A 16,708-nucleotide genomic window follows, 5' to 3' on the forward strand; every position below is an offset into this window, starting at 1 on the left:
TATAAACCTCGTGTCCCTTGTGTTGTTCATTGTTTCCAGCTAGATCACGCGAGGAGATTGGACGTACATCGGTAGGGGAGAGATCTCCGCGCGCAACCCAGTGTTCGAACCTCAAGGGTCTGCCGGAACCCGAAATCCGACAGCAACACCAGACATTATGAACGCGTGGCAGAGCAAAGCTGATGTAACAGCCTGATTTTGGCCCTTCCTTTTTCTTTTGTTTTTCTGAGGTCTTTGCCTGAGATTTCCTTTTTCCGTGGCTATGTGGTCTGGAAACTGAAGAAGATGCCCTCTTCTTTGTTTCCAGAGTGGCTTGTCGTTCCCAAATCCTTCCCTAGACCCTGTCATTTTCATCCTAGCCCAAATCCCAATATTCTTTTTATTGGGAATATTCCTTTCCTATTAAAGGAATAACTCAAATTGCCCTAGGTTGTGAAGCAACCTTTACTTCCATCACTCCTAAAATTCCCAAATAATTCTCATAAATTTTTTGGGTCATATCTTTCTCAAATATGGCAAAATATTTCATTTTTCATGTTTATCATCATGCTTAAATAATTCATTTCCTATTCTGCCCTAAATGGCACATTGTGAAGCAAGTGCTATTTTAATTTTCCCAATTGACCTCAAACTCCTTGGACACCTTTTCCAGTCCATATCATTGCCACATGCCAAAATGCAACCTCATTTTCCTAGAAATTATTTAATTATGATTTTCAAAAGTTTCTATCCAGAAAGAAGCTTTGTGAAGGAAGTGCAAGCTAGGCATATCCAAATGAGTTGCCATTTTGCATGATCCCTCATATCATCATATCATAGCACTCCACCAAAGTAGAGCTCATTTCATGCCTCCATGTGAGCTCATCTTCAATTCTTCGTTTATGTCCAAAATTTCAGTTTGTGAAGCAAGTATATTTTATCTTGCTCCATTATGGCTGCCATTTTTTCTAGGCCTTATGTTATCGATATAACCTACCTCCACCCATTTTGGGCATGGTTCTTCAAGCCATTTTTCCTCTAGAATTTTTGCAAGTTTCTGTCCAGAGGAGATGTTTGTGAAGCAAGTACCAATTTGGCTTGGCCAATTGGTATGAGACTTTTTGAGCATCTTCATAGGACCAAATGACTCTGCCTTGCCCAATTTGAGCTCAAGTTGATGCTTCATCAGAGTGCATCATCCTCATCTAGTTTCTGGACTAGTTTATGTGGTTGTTAAGCAACTACATTAAATCTTGATCCTAATCCTCTCCAAGTTACCAGGGTGAAAGTCCTTCTTACCCTGAACCTACCAGACAACTCCATTTGACCCAATCACCTCCCTGTTGAGCAGTAGTACACGATCAAGTTTACTGCAGTAAACTTCAGAGGTTGTTTACCAGTTAACCATAGCACTTTTAACCAAGCTACCACCACAGTTACAACCTACTTTGGAAGGACTATCAGCTAGACAACGTTTTGGGTGCTATTGAGCATTGAATGCCCTCGTTCACGTGGTGACCACGATAATGGCTTGCCTGTGCACGCGCTCTGTGCGTTGTGGTGTGTCCAGAACACCGTTTGTGCTTTGGCACCGCTCCCACTCGTTGTCTTTGCGGGCGTGAGCATGTCAAGTGGCTGCATCTCGTCGTCGCCGTTGCGCTGGACCCCTCTCCCCCTCCGTCCGCTTCCTCACCGACGCAAGCCGACGCGCGTCCACGAGCACACAGTGTCGACCGGGCATTTATGGCATTCGGCTTCTTCTCCTCGTGTCCACGAGCTCGGCCTCGTCTCCGTGAGCCCTGCCCCTCGTTCGTTCCCTCTCTCGTCGCCTCCCTCCGAGCTCATACGCGTGGGCACCCGTCCGCGACGGTGCCAGCTTGACCCCCCCCCCCCCCCCCCCCGCTGGCTATTTACGCCGTCCCCGAGCACTTCGAGCTCACCACCAGCCTCACAACTCTCCTCCGGTCCCGCCCAGCCTCTCAAATGAGCTCGAGGAGCTCTTTGTGTCCACCATCGCCGCCATGGCCGCCGTCTCTGTCCACTTCGATTCCGGCGAACCAAGCTTGTTCCCTCCGTTCCACCACCACCATCATCTCCTCCATGCCCCCATAGAGCCTCCCCAACCCATTCATTCATCACCGGAGTGCATGTGGCCACGGCTCCCAAGGTGGGCTGCCGCCTCTGCCCTTGGCCGCTGCAACCCCTCGCCGCCATCCAGCTTCTCCTCGGAGCTCGTTTCCTCTCTGGATGGATGCGGTGGGCCGCACCATGCTCGCCGGTGGCCATCCCTTGGCCGGAGATGGCCGGAGCCGCCGTGCCTGGTGACGACAGCGCCCCTGCCCTGCATTCTGTCGAGGAGAGGAGGAGCAAACGCGGGGGGAAGAAGAAGGAGGCGTGGGAGGAGAGAGAAGATGCAATGGGCCCCACGCGTCATCGACCCAGAGCCTGGCTCCGCCACGATGACCTGGATAAGTGATGGGCCCCACCCATGGGACCCGCATGTCAGCTGCTCAAGCCCCAGCCATGTGTTTAAGTGGAGCCGTAAAACACTCCAGTACGTTTTCGCGTAAAGAAAGCGTACTTTCCCCTGAGTACGTTTTCTTTTAGAGGAAGCGTATTTCCTCTCTGTTTTAGCCCAGAATGCGTTTTCTTAATCAGAAAGTGTATTTCTAAGTTTGCGCCTCTGTCTTATCCACTCAGGGACTTGTTTGTGATGATATTTTTGCAGAAAAGTTCCTAAACTTCAACCCTTCATATCTTTTTAACCACAACTCCAAATGAGGTGATTCCAAAGCCCACGTCTTTGTTTTGTCGAACCCGTTCTGTTGGTTTCATTTTCACTATGGTTTGGCACTATGAAAATGACCTTTTTGCCCTTGCACGTAAACAGCCCCTCCGAGAGAGAATTGTTTCCGGTAAATCTTTCCGCGGCTTCACCGCACTTCTTCCCGGAGTATTCTTCATCCCCGTGCAAGCCACAATACCCACTTGCATGATAGTAATGCAGTAGCCATGGTTTTCAACTTGAATATTTATTAAATGTTTGCTTGTTTAAAATATGGTTATCGTTGTTGCTTCTAGGTTAGTGCTTACTTTCTTGCTATGTTGTTATGCACCTGGTCATCATGTTGCTAGTTGCCAGTATTCCTTTCATATGCTTATGCTTGCTAGTAGTACATGTTGATGTCGGTAATGGTCTTCGGTGCATGACTATCGTCTGTTCTGAGTGTCGTTGTTATGCATGTTTCATTGCATCCCGTTGGTTAAATGCTTGCATTGTTGTTATGTTCTTGCATGATATTATTGTTGATGCTAGTGGTCATGCTATGTTTCTGAGAAGTATGTACTTGTGATGTTCATGTTAGTCAATAGTCCATGCTCAGTTGGATATGATTCATTGTTGACATAGTGGATAGTTATGTCGTGCTCTCATTCTTATGTTGATATCATGCTCATGCTTTGCAATTGCATCATGTTATCATGGCTCAGCATATTTGCATTCAAGTGTAACCGGATTAAATTGAACTTGAACAACTGTTGGCTGAGTCATGGTGCCACCATATCGAGCTGACCAGTGCAACCACACTTGCTGGTATGGGAAGTCCTAACTTGGTCTATTGTCGTGCCTCTCGCCGGTGCCTCCAACTAGGGAAGGTTATGGGCGTGCTTACCCCGATCAGGTAGGTGGACATAACCTTGTGTGCCCGTAGGTTGGATGATAAGCGCTTTTGTCCCTATTTGGGACGGACCACGATGATGGTCGTTGTGTCTTTGGTAGACACGGGGCCACCCAGGACTAGCCCAATGGGGAGTGAGTCGGAGTGGCCAGGAGAGTGTCATGGCAATAGATCGGTTTTGTCGGAACGCCGTTGGTCCACCCGAATGGGAGTGCGAGGCCATGGGTTCCGTGGTGTGGGTACAGTGTACTGACCTCTACAGAGTGTATATTAAATCTATCGATAGCCGTGCCCGTGGATAAGGGCCCAGTTCATAGTCGGTCCCACCGTGAGTCAACAGTATTAATAATAACTTGATTAATGACAACCCCGGTTCGATGATGAGATAAGTTGGTTGTGATCGCCGGAAAGATCACCGTTTGAGACCAAGTGTTGGTCATGGTTGTGATCGCCAGAATGATCACCGTGGTATCGAGGATACCGAGTTGTTGGATATTCGTGATGTTGTGCGAGAATCATGGGTAAAGATCAAGCTCCTTGTGGTCATTTAATGATTACTACGATATTGTTTATACCAAGCTTGATTTGATCCTGAGATAATCGTGTGATGTCCGAGGTTGGTAAGTGATGCATGTGAAGGTTACGTAGTAACCCGAGCAGAATAAATAGTGCATATAGTGTCATCATGTTGCATGCTAGTAGTGTCAGATCTATATGTTCATGCCATGCTCATGTTGTTCTACCTATATCATGTCCATATTGTTCATGCCATGTTATTCTGATGATCTCATGATAATTCTTGCTTAACCTGTAATTGCCATGCTGTTGTTTGTCTTGAATGCTTCTGGTTATTGTGAGGTTGCAAGTACATTCAATGTACTGACCTGGCATGTCATGCGAGTTTGCAGGTCGTGCCTGGATTGCTTGCTTGTTTGGGGTTGTTCCTGTGTTCCCGAGCTAGGATAAGCGTTCCATCCAGAGTCCCTGTGGAGTGGAGTTCACCGCCGTCATCGTTGTTCCGCTGCTAGAGTTATTGCGCTATTTCGAGTTATTCTACTGCTTGTATAGAGCAACCGTGGTTGGCGTAGTGTCGTCGTGCCGATGTTATTCATTGTAATATCGGAACCCTTGTATCCATATTCGTGTTGTAATAGAGAGCTGGTTTGTTCTATACTAAGCAGTGTCATATTCCAGAAGACTTCTCCTCGATCTCTGGGCTGGAATACGGGGCATTCTGGTTTTCACTAAGACGGGGTGCCACAACTGATGACTACTCGATAGTTCAGTGTGCCATGCTTTACGACTTAGAACCGGGACTTCAATGTTCTTTTGAACATCATGGAGCATATGAGATGTTCCAGGAGTTAAAGTTAATATTTCAAGGAAATGCCCGTCTTGAGAGATATGAAGTCTCCAATAAGTTCTACAGCTGAAAAATGGGGGAGAATAGTTCTGTCAGTGAACATATACTCAGAATGTCTGGGTACCACAATCACTTGACTCAACTGACGGTTAATCTTCTTGTTGATAGTGTCATTGACAGAGTTCTTCAATCACTGCCACCAAGCTACTAAAGCTTCGTGATGAACTATAATATGCAAGGGACGGATAAGACAATTCCCGAGCTCTTCGCGATGCTAAAGGCGGCGGAGGTAGAAATCAAGAAGGAGCATCAAGTGTTGATGGTTAACAAGACCACTAGTTTCAAGAAAAAGGGCAAAGGGAAGAAGGGGAACTTCAAGAAGAACGGCAAGCAAGTTGCTGCTCAAGTGAAGAAGCCCAAGACTGAGTGCTTCTACTTCAAAGGGACTGGTCACTTGAAGCAGAACTGCCCCAAGTATTTGGCGGATAAGAAGGATGGAAAAATGAAAGGTATATTTGATATACATGTTATTGATGTGTACCTTACTAAAGCTCATAGTAGCGCCTGGGTATTTGATACTGGTTCTGTTGCTCATATTTGCAACTCGGAACAGGGGCTACAGATTAAGCACAGATTGGCTAAGGACGAGGTGACGATGCGCGTGGGAAATGGTTCCAAAGTCGATGTGATCGCCGCCGGCACGCTACCTCTACATCAACCTTCGGGATTAGTTTTAGACCTGAATAATTGTTATTTGGTGCTAGCGTTAAGCATGAAAATTATATCTGGATCTTGTTTAATGCGAGACGGTTATTCATTTAAATCAGAGAATAATGGTTGTTCTATTTATATGAGTAATATCTTTTATGGTGATGCACCCTTGATGAGTGGTCTACTTTTGTTGAATCTCGATTGTAGTGATACACATATTCATAGTATTGAAGCCAAAAGATATAAGTTTAATAATGATAGTGCAACTTATTTGTGGCACTGCCGTTTAGGTCATATTGGTGTAAAGCGCATGAAGAAACTCCATGCTGATGGGGTTTTGGAATCACTTGATTATGAATCACTTGATGCTTGCGAACCATGCCTCATGGCCAAGATGACTAAGACTCCGTTCTCCGGAACAATGGAGAAAGCAACAGACTTGTTGGAAATAATACATACTGATGTGTGCGGTCCAATGAGTGTTGATGCTTGCGGCGGGTATCGTTATTTTCTGACCTTCACACATGATTTGAGCAGATATGGGTATATCTACTTAATGAAACATAAGTCTAAAACATTTGAAAAGTTCAAAGAATTTCAGAGTGAAGTGCAAAATCATCGTAACAAGAAAATAAAGTTTCTATGATCTTATCGTGGAGGTGAATATTTGAGTTACGAGTTTGGTATTCATTTGAAACAATGTGGAATAGTTTCACAACTTACGCCACCTGGAACACCAAAGCGTAATGGTGTGTCCGAACGTCGTAATCGTACTTTATTAGATATGGTGTGATCTATGATGGCTCTTACTGATTTACTGCTATCGTTTTGGGTTTATGCTTTAGAGACAGCTGCATTCACGTTAAATAGGGCACCATCTAAATCCATTGAGACGACACCCTATGAACTGTGGTTTGGCAAGAAACCCAAGTTGTCATTTCTTAAAGTTTGGGGCTGTGATGCTTATGTGAAAAAGCTTCAACCTGATAAGGTCAAACCCAAATCGGAGAAATTTGTCTTCATAGGATACCCAAAGGAGACTGTTGGGTACACCTTCTATCACAGATCCGAAGGCAAAATATTCGTTGCTAAGAATGGATCCTTTCTAGAGAAGGAGTTTCTCTCGAAAGAAGTGAGTGAGAGGAAAGTAGAACTTGATGAGGTAATTGTACCTGCTCCCTTATTGGAAAGTAGTTCATCACATAAATCAGTTCCAGTGATTCCTACACCAATTAGTGAGGAAACTAATGATGATGATCATGAAGCTTCTGATCAAGTTACTACCGAACCTCGTAGGTCAACCAGAGTAAGATTCGCACCAGAGTGGTATGGTAATCCTGTTCTGGAGGTCATGTTACTTGACCATGACGAACCTACGAACTATGAGGAAGCAATGATGGGCCCAGATTCTGCGAAATGGCTTGAGGCCATGAAATCTGAGGTGGGATCCATGTATGAGAACAAAGTGTGGACTTTGGTGGACTTGCTCGATGATCGGCAAGCCATAGAGAATAAATGGATCTTCAAGAAGAAGACTGACGCTGACGGTAATGTTACTGTCTACAAAGCTCTACTTGTTGCGAAAGGTTTTCGACAAGTTCAAGGAGTTGACTACGATGAGACCTTCTCACCCGTAGCGATGCTTAAGTTTGTCCAAATCATGTTAGCAATTGCCGCATTTTATGATTATGAAATTTGGCAAATGGATGTCAAAATTGCATTCCTTAATGGATATCTTAAAGAAGAGTTGTATATGATGCAACCAGAAGGTTTTGTCAATCCAAAAGGTGCTAACAAAGTGTGCAAGCTCCAGCGATCCATTTATGGACTGGTGCAAGCCTCTCGGAGTTGGAATATATGCTTTGATAGTGTGATCAAAGCATATGGTTTTATACAGACTTTTGGGGAAGCCTGTATTTACAAGAAAGTGAGTGGGAGCTCTGTAGCATTTCTGATATTATATGTGGATGAGATATTGTTGATCGGAAATGATACAGAATTTCTAGATAGCATAAAAGGATACTTGAATAAGAATTTTTTAATGAAAGACCTCGGTGAAGCTGCTTATATATTGGGCATCAAGATCTATAGAGATAGATCAAGACGCTTAATTGGACTTCCACAAAGCACATACCTTGATAAAGTTTTGAGGAAGTTCAAAATGGATCAAGCAAAGAAAGGGTTCTTGCATGTGTTACAAGGTGTGAAGTTGAGTCAGACTCAATGCCCGACCACTGCAGAAGATAGAGAGAAAATGAAAGTCATTCCCTATGATTTAGCCATAGGTTCTATCATGTATGCAATGTTGTGTATCAGACCTGATGTGTGCCTTGCTATTAGTTTAGCAGGGAGGTACCAAAGTAATCCAGGAGTGGATCACTGGACATCGGTCAAGAACATCCTGAAATACCTGAAAAGGACTAAGGATATGTTTCTCGTTTATGGAGGTGACAAAGAGCTCGTCGTAAATGGTTACGTCAATGCAAGCTTTGACACTGATCTGGATGACTCTAAGTCACAAACTGGATACATATTTATATTGAATGGTGGAGCTATCAGTTGGTGCAGTTCTAAGCAAAGCGTCGTGGCGGGATCTACGTGTGAAGCGGAGTACATAGCTGCTTCGGAAGCAAAAAATGAAGGAGTCTAGATGAAGGAGTTCATATCCGATCTAGGTGTCATACCTAGTGCATCGGGTCCAATGAAAATCTTTTGTGACAATACTGGAGCAATTGCCTTGGCGAAGGAATCCAGATTTCACAAGAGAACCAAACATATCAAGAGACGCTACAATTTCATCTGCGATCAAGTCAAGGAGGGAGACATAGAGATTTTCAAAATACATATGGATCTGAATGTTGCAGACCCGTTGACTAAGCCTCTCTCACGAGCAAAACATGATCAACACCAAGACTCCATGGGCGTTAGACTCATTACTATGTAATCTAGATTATTGACTCTAGTGCAAGTGGGAGACTGAAGGAAATATGCCCTAGAGGCAATAATAAAGTTGTTATTTATATTTCCTTATATCATGTTAAATGTTTATTATTCATGCTAGAATTGTATTAATCGGAAACTTAGTACATGTGTGAATAAATAGACAAACAGAGTGTCCCTAGTATGCCTCTACTAGACTAGCTTATTAATCAAAGATGTTTAAGTTTCCTAGCCATAGACATGTGTTGTCATTTGATGAACGTGATCACATCATTAGAGAATGATGTGATGGACAAGGCCGATCCTTTAGCTTAGCACTATGATCATTTAGTTTATTCCTATTGCTTTCATCATGACTTATACATGTTCCTCTAACTATGAGATTATGCAACTCCCGAATACCGGAGGAACACTTGGTGTGCTATCAAACATCACAACGTAACTGGGTGATTATAAACATGCTCTACAAGTGTCTCCGATGGTGTTTGTTGAGTTGGCGTAGATTGAGATTTGGATTTGTCACTTTGTGTATCGGAGAGGTATCTCTGGGCCCTCTCGGTAATGCTCATCACTATAAGCCTTGAAAGCAATGTGACTAATGAGTTAGTTGTGGGATGATGCATTACGGAACGAGTAAAGAGACTTGCTGGTAACGAGATTGAACTAGGTATGATGATACCGATGATCGAATCTTGGGCAAGTAACATACCGATGACAAAGGGAATAACGTATGTTGTCATGCGGTTTGACCGATAAAGATCTTCGTAGAATATGTAGGAGCCAATAAGAGCGTCCAGGTTCCGCTATTGCTTATTGACCGGAGATGTGTCTCGGTCATGTCTACATAGTTCTCGAACCCGTAGGGTCCGCACGCTTAACGTTCGATGACGATTTGTATTATGAGTTATGTGGTTTGATGTACCAAAGTTTTTTTGGAGTCTCGGAAGAGATCACGGACATGATGAGGAGTCTCTAAATGGTCGAGACATAAAGATTGATATATTGGAAGGCTATGTTTGGACACCGGAAGGGTTCGGACATTTTCTGGAGTACCGGGGGGTTACTAGAACCCCCGGGGGGGTTAATGGGCCTTCATGGGCCCTTGAGGAGAGAGGAGGCAGGCGGCCAGGTGGAAGCGCGCGCCCCCAAGCCCAAACCTAATTGGATTAGGGTTGGGGGACGGCCCCCCTTTCCTTCTTCTTCTCTTCCCTCTCTTTCCCCCTTCTCCTTCTTGGAATAGGAAAGGGGGGGCGAATCCTACTTGGACCGAGAGTCCAAGTAGGACTCCCCCCTTGGCGCGCCACACCTTGGCCAGTGTCCTCCTCCCCCCTCCTTTATATACGTGGGAAGGGGACACCCCAAAGGCACTCCAATTGTCTTAGCCGTGTGCGGTGCCCCCCTCCACAGTTACACACTTCGGTCATATCGTCATAATGCTTAGGCGAAGCCCTACGCTGGTAACTTCAGTATCACCATCGCCACACCGTTGTGCTGACGGAACTCTCCCTCGTCCTCAACTGGATCAAGAGCTCGAGGATCATCATCGAGTTGAACGTGTGCTGAACACGGAGGTGCCATACATTCGGTACTTGGATCAGTTGGATCGTGAAGACGTTCGACTACATCAACCGCGTTACTAAACGCTTCCGCTTTCGGTCTACGAGGGTACATGGACACACTCTCCCCGCTTGTTGCTATGCTTCTCCTAGATAGATCTTGCGTGATCATAGGATTTTTTTGAAATACTACGTTCCCCAACAACTACCATTTATGAGAAGAAACTGCATCTATACCTCGGACATTGCTATGGTTCCCTACCGTAGCTATCACAATATGCGTCCTGATATAGGCTGCTTCAGCCTGGATGATCAGTCCTGCGTTGGTCTCGAGATTGACAATTGCTGGCCCTTCCCAGAGAATCACTTCTGGTTCAAAGCTAGTGTTTCCAATGCCGAGGATTAGTTGAGATGAAGTTCATTTCATTGCTTGTTATTTGTTGTGTGATGAAAACTTTAGTATTAACTAGATTGTTTTGTTGGAACTAATCTATAATCCAACATGTATCCTCGTTATCGTTGTGTTTTGATGACTTATTGTATGTAATGAATGGTACATTTGCATATGCATGTCATAAACTCAATTTACACTACAAAAAAGACACATCCGTGACATTTTGGGCCGAACGGAAAAAAAAATCTGTCATACTTATGACACTTCTATGATGATAATTGTGACAATACCCGATATCATCATAGATGTGGTGGGCTCCTACCTCTATGACAAAAAATCATGATAGAAAATGGGCTTTCGTCCTGGGCGGGACGGAGACGCAGCTGCATGACATTCTTTGGGCCGTCCATGACGGAAAAAACTGTGGTAGAAGCGAGGGCGAGGAAAATATCAGGGTGTTCCCGGTTACGGTGGATGGTCGGGGCCGAGCGATGCACGGAGGTTTGCATGTTTCTCTCATACACGCACGCGCGTGTGTGCGAGGCGTTGGGCTCTAACTGAACCCGAGCGAGGCGTTCGCCTACTGAACCCGAGCGATTGCACTGCAGGCTACGCATTACTGAACCCGAGCAATCGATCGATGGCTGTTAACTGAACCCGATCGAGTGATTCCTTCGCTACTGTTGCTTACTGAAGTCGATCGATGCTACCTCTGGATGAACAGTGAGCGTTGCTGGGGGGTTTGCATGAACAGTTCCCGGTGGGGGTGGATGAACAGGACCCCGTGGTGTTGCCTCTGGATGAACAGGACCCCGATTGATCGAGCCGGTTGGGGCTAGATGAACAGGACCCCGTGGAGGGCTGGATGAACAGTAGACGGTGGAGGGCTGGATGAACAGTAGCCCGTGGAGGGGTGGTTGAATAGGAGCCCGTGGAGAGGGCTGGTTGAACAGTAGCCGATGGAGTAGCGCGTGGTGGAGGCTGGATGAACAGGAGCCCGTGGATGAACAGTCGCATGTGGAGGCTGGAGGAGGTCGACGGTGGATGAACAGTAGCCCATGGAGGCTGGAGGGGGTCAACGGTGGAGATGAACAGTATCCCGTGGAGTCCCGTTTTGCGGTACGCCACACCCCTCCCGATGAACAGGACCCCCGTTTCGACCGTAGCGCTCCAACACAAGTCCGTTTCCTCCGTTTTGCGGTACGCCACACCCCTCCCGATCAATAGGACCCTGTTTCGACCGTAGGAGGTCCAACACAAGTCCGTTTCTTCCGTTTTGCGGTATGCCAGACCCCTCCCGATGAACAGGATCCCGTTTCGATCATGGCCGGTCGAACACAAGGCCGTTTTCTCCGTTGTGCGGTACGCCAGGCCTCGTTTCCATCGGTTGTTCCATCCAAGCCCTCCCGATGAACACAATGACGCATTCCGTTCCGACCCAGCCGGTTGGCTTCCCATGAACACGACGACGACGTTGTTTCTCCATTCCGACCCAGCCATGTACACGAGCCATGGCCGTACGTATGCGCGAGTAGGCGTTCGAGACCCCGCCCGTATGTACGTACGTGGCCGTATTTTCTTTCTTGCACACTGGTCGCTGTACGTACGTGTACATGCTACATGTGCGTCTCTACTACGACATGTGCGCGCTCTACATCGACCAGTATGTACGTACACGTTCGCGACCAGAATGACAATGCTACATACGGTGGGTCCCGACTGTCACGCACTTCCTTGCATGCGACGATATAGCTGGTGGATCCCAGCAGTCAGGGGCGAATCGTTTTTGTTTTTGCCCGGACGCACTTCGTTGCGTGCGAAGATGTAACTGGTGGGTCCCAACAGTCAGGGGGGAAATGTTTTTTTTGCAAAATACGGTGGCCCGTCCGGTGGGTCCCCGCTGTCAAGTGCAGGAATAATTATTTTGTGTGTAATAAGGAGGCACTTCCTTGCGGCTGCCGTGGACCCAGCTGTCAGCCTCTCCACGTACAGTACTCTTCCGATGGAAGTCGGTCGTTGACCACATTGACCACACCGCGCCGAGAGCACCAAGGCGGTGGAAGACGGCGAGGCCTAGGAAGGGGACGACGCGGAGCCAGGGAAGACGCGGCAGTGGATGCCCACGCGGAGAGGAGTACAAGGGTTCACTGGTTCGGCTGCGGTGTGAGGCTGTCGTCGCCGTAGAATAATAGGGAGTGTGGGTGAGTAGAGGGATGGCCTGGCCAGCGGTGGGAGTAGTAGGGGATGGTGAGGCCTCCGCGACAAGACAGCCGGCCACGGGAGGCAGGAGCACGCGGCACGACCGGCGCTGGTTTGGGCGGCTGGAGCAAGAAGACCAGAGGTTGAAGAAGCACTACGGTCGTTGGATGGACATCGTACAGTCACTGGAGCTAGAATCGTTCATATATTGACTAAGTTGACAAAGCCCTCCGTCCCCGTCAACTTAGTAGGCCCACAAGTCAGCCTCCCACTATGGTGGGTCCCAGTTGGCAGGGGGTATTCATTTTTTTTGTGCGCAATAAGGAGGCACTTCCTTGCGTGCGAAGATATAGTTGGTGGGTCCGACCTGTCAGCGGAGGGAACATTTTTTTCACGAAATGCAGAGGCCCTTCCGGCGGGTCCCAGATGTCAGGTGGAGGAATCATTATTTTGCGCGTAATAAGGAGGCATTTCCTTGTGTGCGGCCGTGGACCCAGCTGTCAGCCTGTCCACGTACAGTCCACTTCCGATGGATGTCGTTCGTTGACCATGTTGACCATGCCGCACCGAGAGCACCAGGGCGGTGGACGACGGTGAGGCCTACGAAGGGAACGACACGGAGCCGGGGAAGAAGCGGCAGTGGCTGCCCACGCGGTGGAGAGTACGAGGGTTGACTGGTTTGGCTGCCGTCGCCGGAAAATAACAGGAGGAGTGGGTGAGTAGAGGGATAGATGCTAGTATATGATGGGGCCGTGAGGCCTGCCCGGCAGCACAGCCGGCCACGGGAGGCGGGAGCAGACGGTTCTAGTTTGGGAGGCTGGGGCAGGAAGATCAGAGACTGAAGAAGCATGATTGCCGTTAGATTGACATCTAACGGTCTGACGCTGGTAGAGTCGATTGTTGACTAATTTCTTTTTTGAGAAACCTTGTGTACGCATGAACTTAGTAGGCCCACAAGTCAGCCTCCAAATCTGTGGCAGACAACATAGAGCCCATTTGCTATTTTTTAATAATTTGCAGCCCATTTGCTAATTATTAAGTAATTTATTACAGCCCATTTTCTTCCCAGGACCACGGTCAAAAAGTTCAACCTTATTTTTCATATCTCGGTGGAGTCTGAACTTTTGAAATCCTGAAATGATAAACATTTTTTAAGAACTTATTGATTTGTCAAAAAATCATTTTGTTTTTGTAAGAAAATAAGACGTGGGACAATTGAGTTGGTTTAAGGGAAAACCAGTGGTAACAAAATCAGCGCTGGGAGGGAAAACAACAACAAAAATAAGGATGTAAATATGAAAAGGGAATTTTATGTATTTTCAATATAATGATACGTGTATATGAACTAGTAAAACTATAGGTAGAGATTAGAAAACAGATGTAGGACATGTGTTTCAAGAGGAAAATATAACTGGGTTGTGTGTTTGATTTAGTAAAAAAACTGCCTGCGGATGTTGTAAGACAAAATATAACTAATGCTGGCGGGCCAGAGGCCAGTAGATACCTGCTAGATCTTTGTGGCCCGTTGTCGTCATGGACTGGGCCTGTTAAAAACAAAATCAAGCCTAGGCAGTCTACAACCCAGTTCAAACTTGCTCGACCTGAAAAAACAATATACATGCTCAATAAACGAGAGAATTCTGCAAGTATAGACTGATAATTGGGATGCATCAGGGATATTGTTTTTTCATCGTGATAATAAGTGCATGCACTTGTTTCAGAAAATTTGGAGAACTGGGAATTCGAACGGCAGGTGCTTATGCTACCCATCAAATAAAAATTAGGTGCCTGAAAATTCGTTTCGGAACAAATGATTCAGCTTTATATCCACGCTGACCCTCGGCATGATGGTTGGAAGCAAATGCCAAGTTCATACCAAAAGATCGTTAACAACAATACCAACTTGCGGACGACAAGGTAGTACAAGTACCAATACCAAACTAACTTATAATCTTTTTACTCCTGGCCCTAGTGTTCGTCTGGTAGAAAATCTTGCAGAGGACCAGCTCCCGCTCCTTCTCTTGCTCCAGGTCCCCGAGGTGGTACTGGTGCATCACCCAGTTGGTCCTCTGCTGGTCGAAGTTCTTGTTGGTGTGCAGCACCAGAACCTTTTTGCTGCCCGTCTGCCAGCCGTTGACCGTCACCGGCAAGGTATTGTCGGTGTTGTGCCATATCACGTGCATGGCACACTCCGTCTGTATCTTGCGACGCATCCATGTGCCCCTTTTGAACGCTCTGGAATTGTGCTGGAAGAAATGCTTGCTTAGGCCAATCAGTGTGATACCTGCAGTATTGTCGAATACATGTCTTAGTGTACGCAGTTGGCATTATCATAACATCTTTGGCATGTTGCGGTCACTTGTTTCACTTTTTATTAACTGTCAAATTGTAATTGCTTCACCAGGTTTGCGTCTAAAAACAAAAATAGAGCTATAAAAAAAGAAATATGTTTGTGCAAGTAGAAGGCCGATGGGTGTCTTACCTGGAAGTTTCTCAGGACGGGTGTAGCATATGTCGTGCTCGCTGTCGATGGTTGGTATGAACAAATCGATGAGAGGTTGAGATCTCGTGCTGTCAGCACTCACTTTGGCCTCAAGGTGCTCGATCAGCTCCTGATCCATAGGATCGAACTTGACACCAACAGACAGCACTGGCCAATCCTTCTTCGATTTGCATCGGTTAATTCCAAATATATGGTACTCAATGTATGATCAATCGACTATTTTAAGTGAATGATTAAAGATTTCGACAGATAAGTGGTACTCCAAATCTGAAGTCCAGAATACCCGAACACGCCGCCGGGATTCTTGTGTCACCTCACGCGCAGCGTGTTGTCACGTCAATTTAATGTGTGGACATGATGAATAATTTGACCGACGTATACTAGTACTGCTACTGTACTACTTACTAGTCGTATTTAGTGTCACATTTTAACCATAGGTTTAACTAACAAGTACGCACTATATATATATAGACACACAGACACACATCTGGGCTATTCTGTTACGCGTATTCTGTTACCCTACTTGAACTGATGAATTCAAGCGGTTCAACTGATGAAATTCGAGTGGTTGAACTGATGCTTTCTGTTGCTGTTAAAAATCGTATTCTTTAGTTCAAATTTTTTTGCAATTTTATTCGTCGAAACGGGGCATGTAATATATCGTTGGAAAGCTCTTGACATCCACATTACAATCTTATAATTTGTTTTTCGGAAAAAAATTATGATTTAAGAGCAGTTTTGAAAAAAATCGTTTTTTTCAAAACCGAAAACGTGAATCATATTTTGGACTTAATTTTCAAACGGTTTGTCGGAATTGAGCAAATGAGATGGCGTTGGAAAGCTTGTGAAGCATATTCCATATATCTACTATTTTTTCAAATTCTATTTGATTTAAAAGTAATTTGAAAAACTGTGAAATTCTGGGCGAAACGCTTTTTCACTGTTTTTGCAAATGGTTTTTCGGATTGACGCAAATGATACGGCGTTGGAAAGCTATGGAAAATGCGCAACTTTTGCGAATTGAAAGTTTTTTATAATTCCTTATGGTTTAAATATGAATTCAAATATGGTTAAAATTGGTTTTGAACGCGGTTTTTTTAGAAAGTTTGTCGAAATGGGGCAAATAATATACCGTTGGATAGCTATCGAAAATGCGAAACTTAGTTATGTTGGACGTTTTCTCTACTTCGCAACCGTTTAAGAGTAATCTTAAATACGGCATAATGGATCCTGTTGTTTTCTCGTCTGAAAACAGAGTAGTCGTACTGATATATGTGTATGTTTGTACTGAGCTATTTTTTGTAGAGTAATTTTAAATGGTTCCAAAAAAGGTACTTGTACTGACGCTTGCATGGGTTTGTACTAAGCGTGTTTTCACTAACTACA

Source organism: Triticum urartu, chromosome 6A (genome assembly GCF_056163025.1).
Source record: "Triticum urartu cultivar PI428250 chromosome 6A, HENAU_Tu73, whole genome shotgun sequence".
Classification (NCBI taxonomy): domain Eukaryota; kingdom Viridiplantae; phylum Streptophyta; class Magnoliopsida; order Poales; family Poaceae; genus Triticum; species Triticum urartu.